The sequence below is a fragment of the Diceros bicornis genome, chromosome 3 (assembly GCF_020826845.1).
Source record: "Diceros bicornis minor isolate mBicDic1 chromosome 3, mDicBic1.mat.cur, whole genome shotgun sequence".
Lineage (NCBI taxonomy): Eukaryota > Metazoa > Chordata > Mammalia > Perissodactyla > Rhinocerotidae > Diceros > Diceros bicornis.
Window position 1 is genome coordinate 60810815 of NC_080742.1, and position 12016 is coordinate 60822830.

Consider the following 12016-nt stretch of genomic DNA (forward strand, 5'->3'; position numbering starts at 1 on the left):
TTTAAGTCCTTCAATTCAGTTTCCTCTCAGTGGGCATGTGAGCCAGTTCACCTTCTCTTTATTTTCTTCATTGATCTGAACAATTTGAAAGTGCCACTTTAAAGCTAAGTAAAAAGAACTAGCTTTATAGAAGCATGGCATCCATTTGAGGCTTAGAATGATTTTTAATATGTTCCAAGGAGATGATTCTTTAATAACAAATATTCCTCTATGTTTTTTTTTTGTGTGTGTGGTTTAATGAGGATGATCCTTGCTTGAACAGAAAAGAAATCAATGACTTTAGATAGTGACTCTATTTTCTGTTGCTATACAATTATTCTTCATTAAAGAATGAAAAGGAAGATTAAAAACTCACAATAGATGTATTCAATTATTTTACATACACTTTCCAATTAAGTTCTCACCAAGCCAAATTAGGTATTAGGCTTTTACAAAACTAATTTATGATCAAGGATGTTGTTTAAAAAGCACTAAAGATTTGATTAAATTTAGCAGTCATTTTTATTTATATGTTCACCTTGTTGTATTGCTTATGATCCTCTTGGCTAAAGCAGTGGTAAAGCTCTGAGTAATTTTTAAATTGCACAAGGCTCCATATGCATCTAACATAAAGCTTTTAAGACTCCAGTAAGAGAGAATTCTCTCAGGAAGCAAATCCCCTATCACAGATGCCTTCAATCCTAGAGATTTACTTCAAAGCATTCTGAAACCTGAGCTAGCCCAGTATGTTTATCAGCCAAACCTGACAGCTCAACCCTTGCGTCACAACTCAAATATTTCCTCATACCTGAAAATGTTTTTCTTTTCTTTTCAAGATGACACCCAATAATCTGAAAGTCCTGTTCATCACAGCACCTTGAACATAAAAATAAGTCTGAATTGGTTGAAGTCCAGAAAGAAATAGTCGATCATCTTAAATTGAAATAACTGTGTTGGCAAAAACTTTTATAAATTTTAGAAATTGTACGGCCATTTTAGCAATGTGGAGGAGAAGAACCAAGATGCCTAGGATTTGCTACTTAGCCTGGTAGACTGGGTGGGGGCATTTTTACAGATTCTCTCTCAATTTACCTGGAATATCATAGTTGTCTTTATAAGGCCAGATGGTAGGAATGTTTGCTTCCATTTACATAATAGTCATTGTTCTGGTTATTTTATTCTGTGTAACAATCCCCAAACTTAGTGGTTTAAAACAACAAGCATTTTATTATATTTCACAATTTCCTTGGTCAGGTATTTGGGCATGGCTTGGCTTCTTCTGTTCCAAATGGCATGGACTGAAGTCACTTAGTGGCATTCAGCTGGCAGATCGTCTGGTCTGGAGAGTTGAAGATGGCTTCATTTTCATGTCTGGTGCCTTGGCAAGTACGGCTAGAAGGCTAGGCTCCGACTACTGACTGGAGTACCTTCATACAGCCTCGAGAACATGGTGAGCTCAAAGCAGTCTGACTTGCTACATGGCAACTAGTTTCCCCAAATGGAGTGTTGCAAGAGGCCCAGGCAGAAGCTGCAAGGCTTTTTATGATCTAGCTTTGGAAGACCCAGAACATTACTTCTATCACATTTTATTTATCAAGCAAGTCACTAAGGACAGCCCAGATTCAAGAAGAGGGAAGGAATAGGCTCTGTGCTTTCTCTCTTGATGGGAGTATGGCATGCTTGTACAGGGAGGGAAGAAATTGATGGTAGACATCTATCATCATAATGATGAATCATGATGACTATGGATCTAATTGGCATTAGATCCATCACCAAATGATCACTTTCCAAAAGAAAAGATATCTTTAAAATACTGCATTTTGTAGCAGCTGTGATCTTTAATTTTTCAGTTCTGAAATATCTCCTAGTATTTTTTTTTTTTTTTGCTGAGGAAGATTCACCCTGAGCTAACATCTGTGCCAATATGCCTCTATTTTGTATGTGGGTTGCCTCCACAACATGGCCACCAACAAGTGGTGTAGGTCCACATCCAGGAACTGAACCCAGGCTGCCAGAGCAGAGCGTGCCAAACTTAACCACTAGGCCTCAGAGCTGGCCCCTATCTCCTAGTAGTTTTGATAGCTATTATGAATTGTTCCAGCCAAGGGTGTCCAAGAACTATGTGACCTGGGTTTCCTTTGGTATTATTTTTCATCCCAGTAATAGTTTTGATCATTTGTCAAATAAAATTTAGTGAGATATTTAAGGTAAACATACATATTTAAGGGAAACAATGCATTGCAAATCAGAAGTTAACAGCAAATCATGCTGTGTTGAGGCAGCAAGTTATACAAGTCACCACTGGGGCCTTATTTTCCCACATCTAAAGGGGGTTAAAGATGGTACTTAACTCAGAAGACAATCAATAACAGGGATAAAAGAGGGGCTATGTATCATTACAGATCCTACAGACATCAAAAAGATAATAAAAGAATGTTGTGAACAACCATATGCCCATAAATTTGACAACTTAGATAAAATGGACAGTCTTTGAAAAACACAACTTACCAAAACTAACACAAGACCAAAAAGGAAATCTAAGTAGCCTTGCTTCTATTTAAAAAATTGAATTTGTTCTTAGAAATCTCTCCACAGGGAAAACTCCAGGTCCAGGTGATTTTGCTGGGGACATCTACCAAACATTTAAGGAAGAAAATGAGATAATCCATAGTCAAAATTATCAACAATCTTCTAAATGAAGGACATTGACATAGAATAGGTAAAACAAAACAAAACAAAAGGGCATGTAAAAATGAGTGTGAAACAAACTTTCCATAGGTTCTCCTTAAATCTCACATTTGAAATACAGTAAAACAAGTTTAGGAAGAAGAGATAATCAAAACAAACTTGCTTGAGACGTGTTTCAGGAAAAACTATTCCAAATTAGATTTTGTTTCATTTTGTCTTACTTAGAGAATATAGATTGTCATAGTTTATTGGAATTTGATGTTACATTTTAAGAATGTTTCTAAGAATGACAAAACAAGGGCTGGCCCCGTGGCTTAGCGGTTAAGTGCACACGCTCTGCTACTGGCAGCCCAGGTTTGGATCCCGCCACCCGGGTTCGGATCCTGGGCCTGCACTGATGCACCGCTTGTCGGGCCATGCTGAGGCGGCATCCCACATACAGCAACTAGAAGGATGTGCAACTATGACATACAACTATGGCTTTGGGGAGAAGAAGGGGAATAAAAGGAGGATTGGCAATAGATGTCAGCTCAGGGACAGTCTTCCTCAGCAAAAAGAGGAGGATTGGCATGGATGTTAGCTCAGGGCTGACCTTCCTCACAAAAAAAAAAAAAAAAAAGAATGACAAAACAGTTGAATTGCTCCATAAAAAGAATGGATATAAGATTTAGGAAGACTAGTAAATGAAGCATAGCATTATTCATTTAAGACGTAGCATTAAGAAAATCCATATGGTGGTAAAGTGTAGTGAAAGTGACTTTTTCTGTCTAAATAGATGAGTATAGTTCCCAGAACAATCATAAATAGTAAATATGTGTCACCTCGAGGAAGTCAGTGGCAAACATTCCAGGGCAGTAAGATAGAATGGCAGTTCTCTACAAGTCTCAAAGTATACTCAATTTGCTCTCAGTTAAATTGTGAAAATCATGATTTGGTCAATGTAACCTTTAGTACTATTGGGTTCTTAGATTTTTGAGTTTTATTTATTTTTTAATCATTCTATATATTGCAATTGAAAATGGATGTCTTGGAGTAAATATTTTGTGATTTTTCTGAGTAAGGCCTCAAATTGAAGAGTGATATGCATATTTTTAAATATCTTAAACTTCTTTACCCCCATTTAAATCTTTTCTTTTCTCAGGATCTCATGTCCTTTGATTTTCTAATTTCTATGGCCTTTTATCTATTTGCTGTTAACAGGTAAATTTGAAGCACACATTACGGCAAAAGAACCAGCACAGAGTTAGCAATAGGCTTTGAGACTGTGCAATTTAAAATTCCTATTAAGTTAGCGCTCTACAGTATTTAAAAGTAACTAGATCTAAGCATAACACAATACATTTTATCAACCATCCATCACTCAAAGATGGCCACAAGAGATAGCATATTATTATCGTGTTTTTCCACAACTAATTGAGGGTCTACTAGGTGCTGAAGGGGTTCAGAGTATGCCACCCCAAAATATACCACTTTGACGTAAGGATTGCTTTGAGCTGAAGACAATTGAGAGGAAGCAGACACAAAAACAAAACTCTGCCCTCTCCCTCTCTACCTGGAAAGGCAGAAGGATTCTTAATCACCAGAGACAATTTTAGACTCTTGTCAGCAACAGAGGAATCTACATAACAAACCTTACTAGAACAGCCAATATCTTCCATTAGTTTCCCCCATATATTTACTTTCTCACAGTTGGCCACCCCTAGAGACCTAAACCCCTTTTCCTTTGTCTTGTCACTTTTCTTTGTTAAGATGCTATATAAGCCCAAGTTCTGACCACCTGTTTGAGTTACCCATCACTAAGTTCTCCAACGTGTGTGTGGGAGGGTAGAGGAATTTTTTCCTCCCCAACAGTGCCAAAGATGACTAAATTTTGATGTCTACCTCTTAGGAACTTGTAGTCTAATCAGAGACTGATACAGAAAGAGGTAATTACAACAAAGAATGATTTAGTTATAGTAATGAGACAAATAGAATGTGAAAAAATAGAGGAGTGAACCACTAGCTGATGTGAGTGTGTGTGTATGAGTTACCACTTGGAAGAGGTGACATTTGAACTGGGTCTTCAGTGACATATAGGACCCACCCCCCAGGAAGTTTTGGTTTCAGTTCTTTCCAGACTAACAAAAAGAAGAAAAAAGAAACATGAGAGAATTGTGGGACCATTTTATCTACATTTGGAAGCAATTTCTCCCATGCCAAACATTATTTGTTAAAACCAGGGTGCTCCATTCTCTATCCTTAGTAGTGGTGTCTCTTCACCCTCAGTATTTTGCTGTTGCTAAAGAAGAAGCAGTTTACCTCAGTATGACTTGGACTGGCTTTGTCGTCTTCTTTTTTCCTCCCTCATTAGAAGGCTTTGTATACTGTATTTTTGTTCAGAAATGCATTTTTGTGGTGATATGCAATAATGTGCTTCTGCCTACTGACAAAGGAGACTGGATTATGTTACTGGGACAAGCCAGACTTTTCAGTCTTCTGAGACCTAGCTCTATGCCCCTCCTATATTCTATCACATTGTTTCCCTTTGCATTTTGTCATTTCCCAAGTTAATGAAACTAACCAGGTGGACTAAAGTTGATATGCTGAAGGATGTTTCAGACCTCCAAACCACCAAATTTTAACAAGGCAAAACAATTATCTCCTTAACATATTATTTAATGTTCCAAAGAGGAATAGATGAATGCTTTCTTATTTAATGACTTTCTGGGGATTGTTTGAATAGTCTGAATGGTGCCTTTTGCCTTTTCCACCTCACTCCCCCAAAAACTCCTTCTCATGTTTTAATACCACACCATTGAACTGATTGACTTCTTTCTCATCCAGGACTCAGACACGTTCTCGTCTTCTGTCAGTGAATTCATTTTCACGTAGACTAAGCTAGGTTGCAAGTTCAATAAAATTAACCTCATTTCACCTTTATGATATTCTAGTCTGTTGTGCATATTTAAACACCACACATTTTTATTAATGGGAAATCTGAACCATGCAGTGAAAAAAATAAAGATTAGGCTCTCTCTCAATTTGGCTCCTGTTCCACTGCTTTTCATTTTTAATTATATTTCAGTAATCAAGAAACAAGTGAATTGAACTTATACAGTATTTTCCAATAATTAAAATTAATACTTATCCAATTTCTGAATTTATTTTTCTGACACTCTATATAGTAATTTGAACATTAAAATTTATTTTCCAGAAAATATGAAACAGCACTGGTCTAAAACTTGTAAGAATTCTGTGTAGAATTTAGCCAGCCTGCTTTTGGATGTGGGCAAATTTTCCTTTTTGTCTTAGTTCTACTCTGAATTAATTAAAATCACATAGCTGAATTGGCAGTTTTTGTGCATTTGAATCTAGAATAGCAGGTTTCCCATCTCTATGTTTGGAGATTTTAGAGGGAAAAACCACATATGTAAAAAGATTTAGGCTTCTCTAAAGAACACAAATGTAGGGTATTATTATAAATGTAAAATGTAAGGTATTATTGTCCTGAGAAGTGGTGTTTAAATCTTTTGGAGTCATGTATCCCTTTCCTAATATAATATAAATTATGGGTTCTCTTTCCAGAAAAATGTCTACATGCACAAAATTTTGCATTAAATATTAGGGTTCCAGTGACCCTCCTGAAGCTGCCTGTAGTCTAGACTCTGAGTTATAAAACCCTAGTCTGGAAGGAATGCTACTCAGCCTTACTAGGTACTGTTTATAGCATGCCAGGAAAGATTTAAAGTAGCATTATTTACATTACAATTCAAGGTAATAATTTAACAAAGCCTGCTTGAATAGTGGGGCAATAATCCACTCATGGAGCTGCAAATTGGAAATTTATCTGGTGACTGTCCCCATGTGGAGCCAGAATTTGACCCAGCAAAATAGTTCCTGAAATATGGTTTAGTAGGTGCTGTTGTGCACTTGATAAATATTTATGGAGCCTCTGCTTTATACTAGGAATCGTGCTGGGCAATGATGCTAAAAAGCTTGCAAAATGCTTACACTTTAAGGGTATGAACACTTACACTGGGGTATGAAAACAAGTGAAGAAGCAATAATGATACTGAATGATAGGTATTATGATGGGGGTAGGTAAACACTAATAGACTAAATAAGAAGGGCATCTGTCAGGGCAAATGAAGGATTTCTAGATAAAATAATGAATAGGTCAGTCATGAAGGAGGAATAGGAGTGAGCTCATAGCTCTTACACATGTGCTTAAAAAGTCAGGATTCTATAAGCCTTACCTTGAGAATTGCAGTCCTTCATTTCTGCCCTAGAGCCAACCCCTTCCAATGAAACATGGATTCTTTGTGTATTTATCTACATATTCCATAATAACATGCTTAATTTGCTATTTTTAAAGTTTTTGTATTTAGATATTATTTGATATCTTACTACGGTGGATGAGGATTTTGTTCTCTTTAATTATTACCTCATCATCCTACCCCTTGCTTCTGGCCTCAGCACAACATATGCACACACACACACATACACCCTTCCCTTGCTACCCTTCATCTTCCCAATGTAATTACATCAGTGTTTATATTGTATTTACATTATTTTGACTATGTAAATGCAATTATGTACTAAGAGATGATGGCTTGACCTTTCCTGTACATTTTGTGTGAATATTTGTCTGATTTGTTTGCATAGTTTTCTCTGTATTTATCATTAATTCAACCCTAAATTCTACCCCAGATATGTGAGTTTCCTCTGAAGAAACACATCAGTTAGTCTATCAATTTTTATCTTCTTGAAGAACTCTATCCCTGAGCCTTCTGAATCCTCCAGTTTGGACTGGTGGCTTTTGAGGCCAGTGGTCCAGCTGTCAGGTTGGGGCCTCTCTTAACCACCAACTTGGGATTCCCTTTGCTTCTTTGTTGATTTGATTTTCTTTTTTCCTATTTCTAATCTCCAGATGAACTGAATGATAAATTATCATCTAGGAAATCATTCCAGAAGATAAATCATTCTCTTAATTTTCTTTTATGGCCTTGTTTCCCTAAGATACATTTTTCAGTAACTTCCTTAGAAAGGGTACAGAAGAGGCAATATTTTGAGACTTCGGATATAGAATTCTATCTTGGAAATCTTTTTCCCTTAGAATTTTCAGATGCTGATCTTTTTGTCCTCTTGTTTCCAATGTAGCCATCGAGAAATTTGAATCTGTTCTACATTTGACTTTTTGTGTCTGTTTTTTTTTCCTGCTGAAAGTCTGTAAGATCCTCTTTTTGTGACCAAAGTTCTGATTTTTAAAAATAATGTTCCTCGATGTGTACCTTCTTTCATCCATTGTTCTCAGCACACAATGGGTCTTTCTATCTGGAACTACATGTTTGATTCTAGAAATTTTCGTGTACTGTTTCTTTTGTTTCATTTTTTCTGTTCCAATCTCTAAAATGCCATGTAGTATAAGCCCTGACAGATGGCATTTTTTTCTTGGTAATGCAAGTGCCTGACTTGAGCCAAGGCCTCCACTTCAAAGAAGCATCCAATTCAAAGATGGCTATCTCGAATAAACATGTTGCCAGTCACATGACTAGATAAAGAGCCACGCTGCACTACCCCCTCCCCCTGAGTCTCCTTTGTTTTAGAGATCTTGGTTGATTTTGATAACTGACCATTTGGGCCACTTGTTTTTTCTCTTCCTACACTTTAAATTCTTGTTCTTATGTTTTAAATTCACCAATAAAGAGTGAGCTCTCAAAACCCTAGGCCACCACCCTCAACCCCAATAAAAACAGAACCCCAGGTCCATGCTCTCCACCCACAACCTCCCTGTGTGGCCAGGTGTGCCTTGTGATTTCCAGGATTTTTGAGTAATAAACCTTTTTTTTCCACCAGAGTTTCCTGATGGCTATTACTGAGGGCATCTTGCAATCATAATAAGAACCATAATGGATGGTCCAGCCACAATATTGGTTATCAATAGGCTGAGACTATAAAACAGCCTATTATTTGCATATTAAACCTCCTGGACATATTAGTTTGGTAGGGCTGCCATAACAAAATATCACAGACTGGGTGGTTTAAATAACTGAAATTTATTTTTTCACAGTTCTGGAGGCTAGAAGTCCATGATCAAGTTATCAGCAGGTTTGGTTTCTCCTGAGGCCTCTCCTCTTGGCTTGCAGATGGTTACCTTCTCACTGTGTCCTCACATGGTCTTTCCTCTGTGCTATTGCATCCCTGGTATCTCTTTGTGTGCTGAACTTTCCTCTTCTTATAAGGACACCAATCAGATTGGATTAGGGCCCACCCTAACAGCCTCATTTTAACTTAGCCACCTCTTTAAAGGCCCTGTCTCCAAATACAGTCCCATTCTGAGGTACTGGGAGTTGGGGCTTCAACATATGAATTTGAGGATGGGGGACACAATTTGTCCCATAACACTGGACTTGTTTTATTTTTACTTCTAATGTCTTTTGGCTCTACCTTTTGGGAGATTCCTTCAACTTTAATCTTCTAACTCTCCTATTAACTTTTCATTTCTAATATCACACTTTAAATTACTAGAGCTCTTTTTGTTTTCATAATATTCCTTTTAAAAAAGAGTATTCTGTTTTTGTTTTCAGGGATGCAATATAGTCTCTTCCCAGTAAGAACATTAATTATAGTTGGGTTCTTTCGCCTAACTTTTCTCCTGCCTGTATAATCTCTGTTTTCTTCAAGTTGCTGTTTTCCACTTACCTTGGTTGCTGTCTTTAATATTAACTGCTTTCCTCAATTGTCTGTTGACTGTCAGTTGGCGGGGCACTTAAAAGCTGATGAGAAGCTCTGAACTCATGGATGAGTCTTGTCCATAAGCTTCACTGTAGAGCAATGATTCTCAACTTTTGCTTTATATTAGAATCTCCTGGGAAATTTTTAAAAATACAGATACTTAGGCTTTATGCGAGGCCAACTGAATCAGAGTCTTTGGGAGTGGAGCCCAGGTAATGAAAAATTTTTAAATTTCCCAGGTGATTTTGACGCACAGTGAGGATTGAGAATTACAGCTACAAAGTCGCTTAGGTGGACCCAGTTGGAACTCCCAATGTAAAATTTTTTTGTTCTTGTCAAATTTCCAGGAGAAGATTAGAAGGTATAAGCTTGGTTGCCAGAGTTCTGGGAACTGAGTATGTGATAGTGGCTGGAGTCAGGTGAGGGTTGGTGTAAACTTTCACTTAATGTCTCTTTTCAGTATAGTGTTCCTGTCCAGCTTTTTTTCTTCTCTAGAGACTTTTTGCTTTGTCCTCGCTAGAGAATAAACTTCCAATCTTTTGCCAGGTTGAGGGAGGGACAGCCTGCCAAGCTGTGTGGGATGGCTACTGCTTTGCAATACACTTTAATGAATTCTCTTTTTTAAACATGTCTTCACACTCCCTCCTCCAATTTTAGAGTTATCTATTGACTTCAATTACTGAGTCTTTTGGGGTTCTGTGATAATAATTGGGTTGCTTGTTGGCTTTCCTTCTTGTTGACTCTGGATTCTCAGGACCACAAAGGAATGTATCTGCTTTTTAGCTTCCAAAATGTTGTTTCCTTCCTCTTTCTCTTTGCTCTTGCGGATTTTACTTTTTAAAAAGATCTCTTTAGGGTTGTTTTAGTAGTATATCAGGTGGAGCAGAGTTAAATGTATATGTTCCATTTGCTATCTCAAACTTAACATCATATAAACTCTTTGGGATTCCTTTAAAAAGTACTTTATTATATTCTACCTTATATACATCATTCTGTACTGCAGGAAGAGTTAGAGAAGAATGAAGAAAATGGCAATGGCATAAACAAATAGGAGTAATGGAAAAAAGAAATGAAGAGGCATTCCTACCAGGAGTGCAGCCACTAATTTTCTAATTTCTAAGGTTGTATTTATTTATTTTTATTTTTATTTTTGCAGGAAAAGATTCACCCTGAGCTAACATCTGTTGCCAATCTTCCTCTTTCTTTCTCTCCCCAAAGCCCCAGTGCATGGTTGTATATCCTAATTGCAAGTCTTTCTAGTTTTTCTACATGAGCCACTGCTGCAGCATGGCAACTGACAGACGGGTGGTGTGGTTCTGCAACCAGGAAGTGAACCTCGGCCATTGGGCTACTGAAGTGGTGACAGTGCCGAACTTTAACCACTAGGTCATCAGGGCTGGCTCTCTAAGGCTGTATCTCTTAAAGTGCGGTCCAAGAACCACCTACACTAGAATTATCTGATGCTTACTAAAATGCAGCTAGGCTTCTTCCCAGTTTTATTGAATTAAAATGTCTGAAGTTGAGGTCCTGCTTGCTGCTCTTAGTAGCTCTGTCCCATAGCTGTCTCTGGTCCTTAAGCATAGGCTTAGTCCAAGGCTGTTTATAAACAGGTATAACCATAGCTTCACTTCCAGAGTCCCCAACTACATTTTGCCTAATTCTGTCAAGGAACCTCTATTTGTACTTATTCTTTGGTATTCCACTTTTCCTTCCATGGATTTGAAATTTTGAAACTTTTCTTGCTTGACTGAATTGCCTATATATGAGAACTTCGGTATCCTTTTGCCTACGTGAAAAACACAGATCCTCATGCCTATTCCTATAACAGGTCCCAGGTCTCCTGTCTGAGAACTCAGCCAAGAGTAGAATCCAGGGTGTACTATGCTCAGACATAAGGGTAATTTGACAGAGGTAAAGCCCCTAAACATAGTGGCAGAGAGTCCTGAAGAGGGTGGAGACAGAAAGTTCCAGGTCTTGGAACAGGTGGACATCTTCCCCAAAGGCCATTCTCATCCCCTGTCCTGCATACCTCCACCCATTTGTCCACCTCTACCTACCATTTCTCTAGTCACCACCGAATGATCATGACATAAAGACATTCCTGTGATTGATGGCCAATGAGATTTGGAATTTGCAGCCTTTTTAACCTTGATACGTGCTCTGTGTATTTACTGTCCTTATATGCTCTTCTCTTAACAAATAAATCTTGGGTGTTAATGCATGCCAAAAGGGTAGGAGAATTTTGTTGATTAGTAGAGTGGATTTTTCAAGATGTGCTGGGTTGAGAGTGATGTTGGTAAGATAGAAGATAGCAAAACAGAGACTTGGAGCTCTGAGGTAGCACATTACTGACAATTACAGAGGTTAAACTTAGTGTAGAATCATTCTAGACAAGACAAGGCCAATCTTTACCTAGAGAATTAGATTAGAAATACTGTAGGAAATATAATGGAAATGGTAATATTTTAATGCGTCAAATTTCCTATATTAATGATAGCCAGAGAGGAAAGAAATGACTGGAGCAATTTCAATGTCATATTATTATACTTAAAACTTTAAGTCTCAACTCTTTGCATCCATCCATCCAAACTATCCATCTAGTTTCTTATATTTCTCTGAAGTTTACTGTTACTTT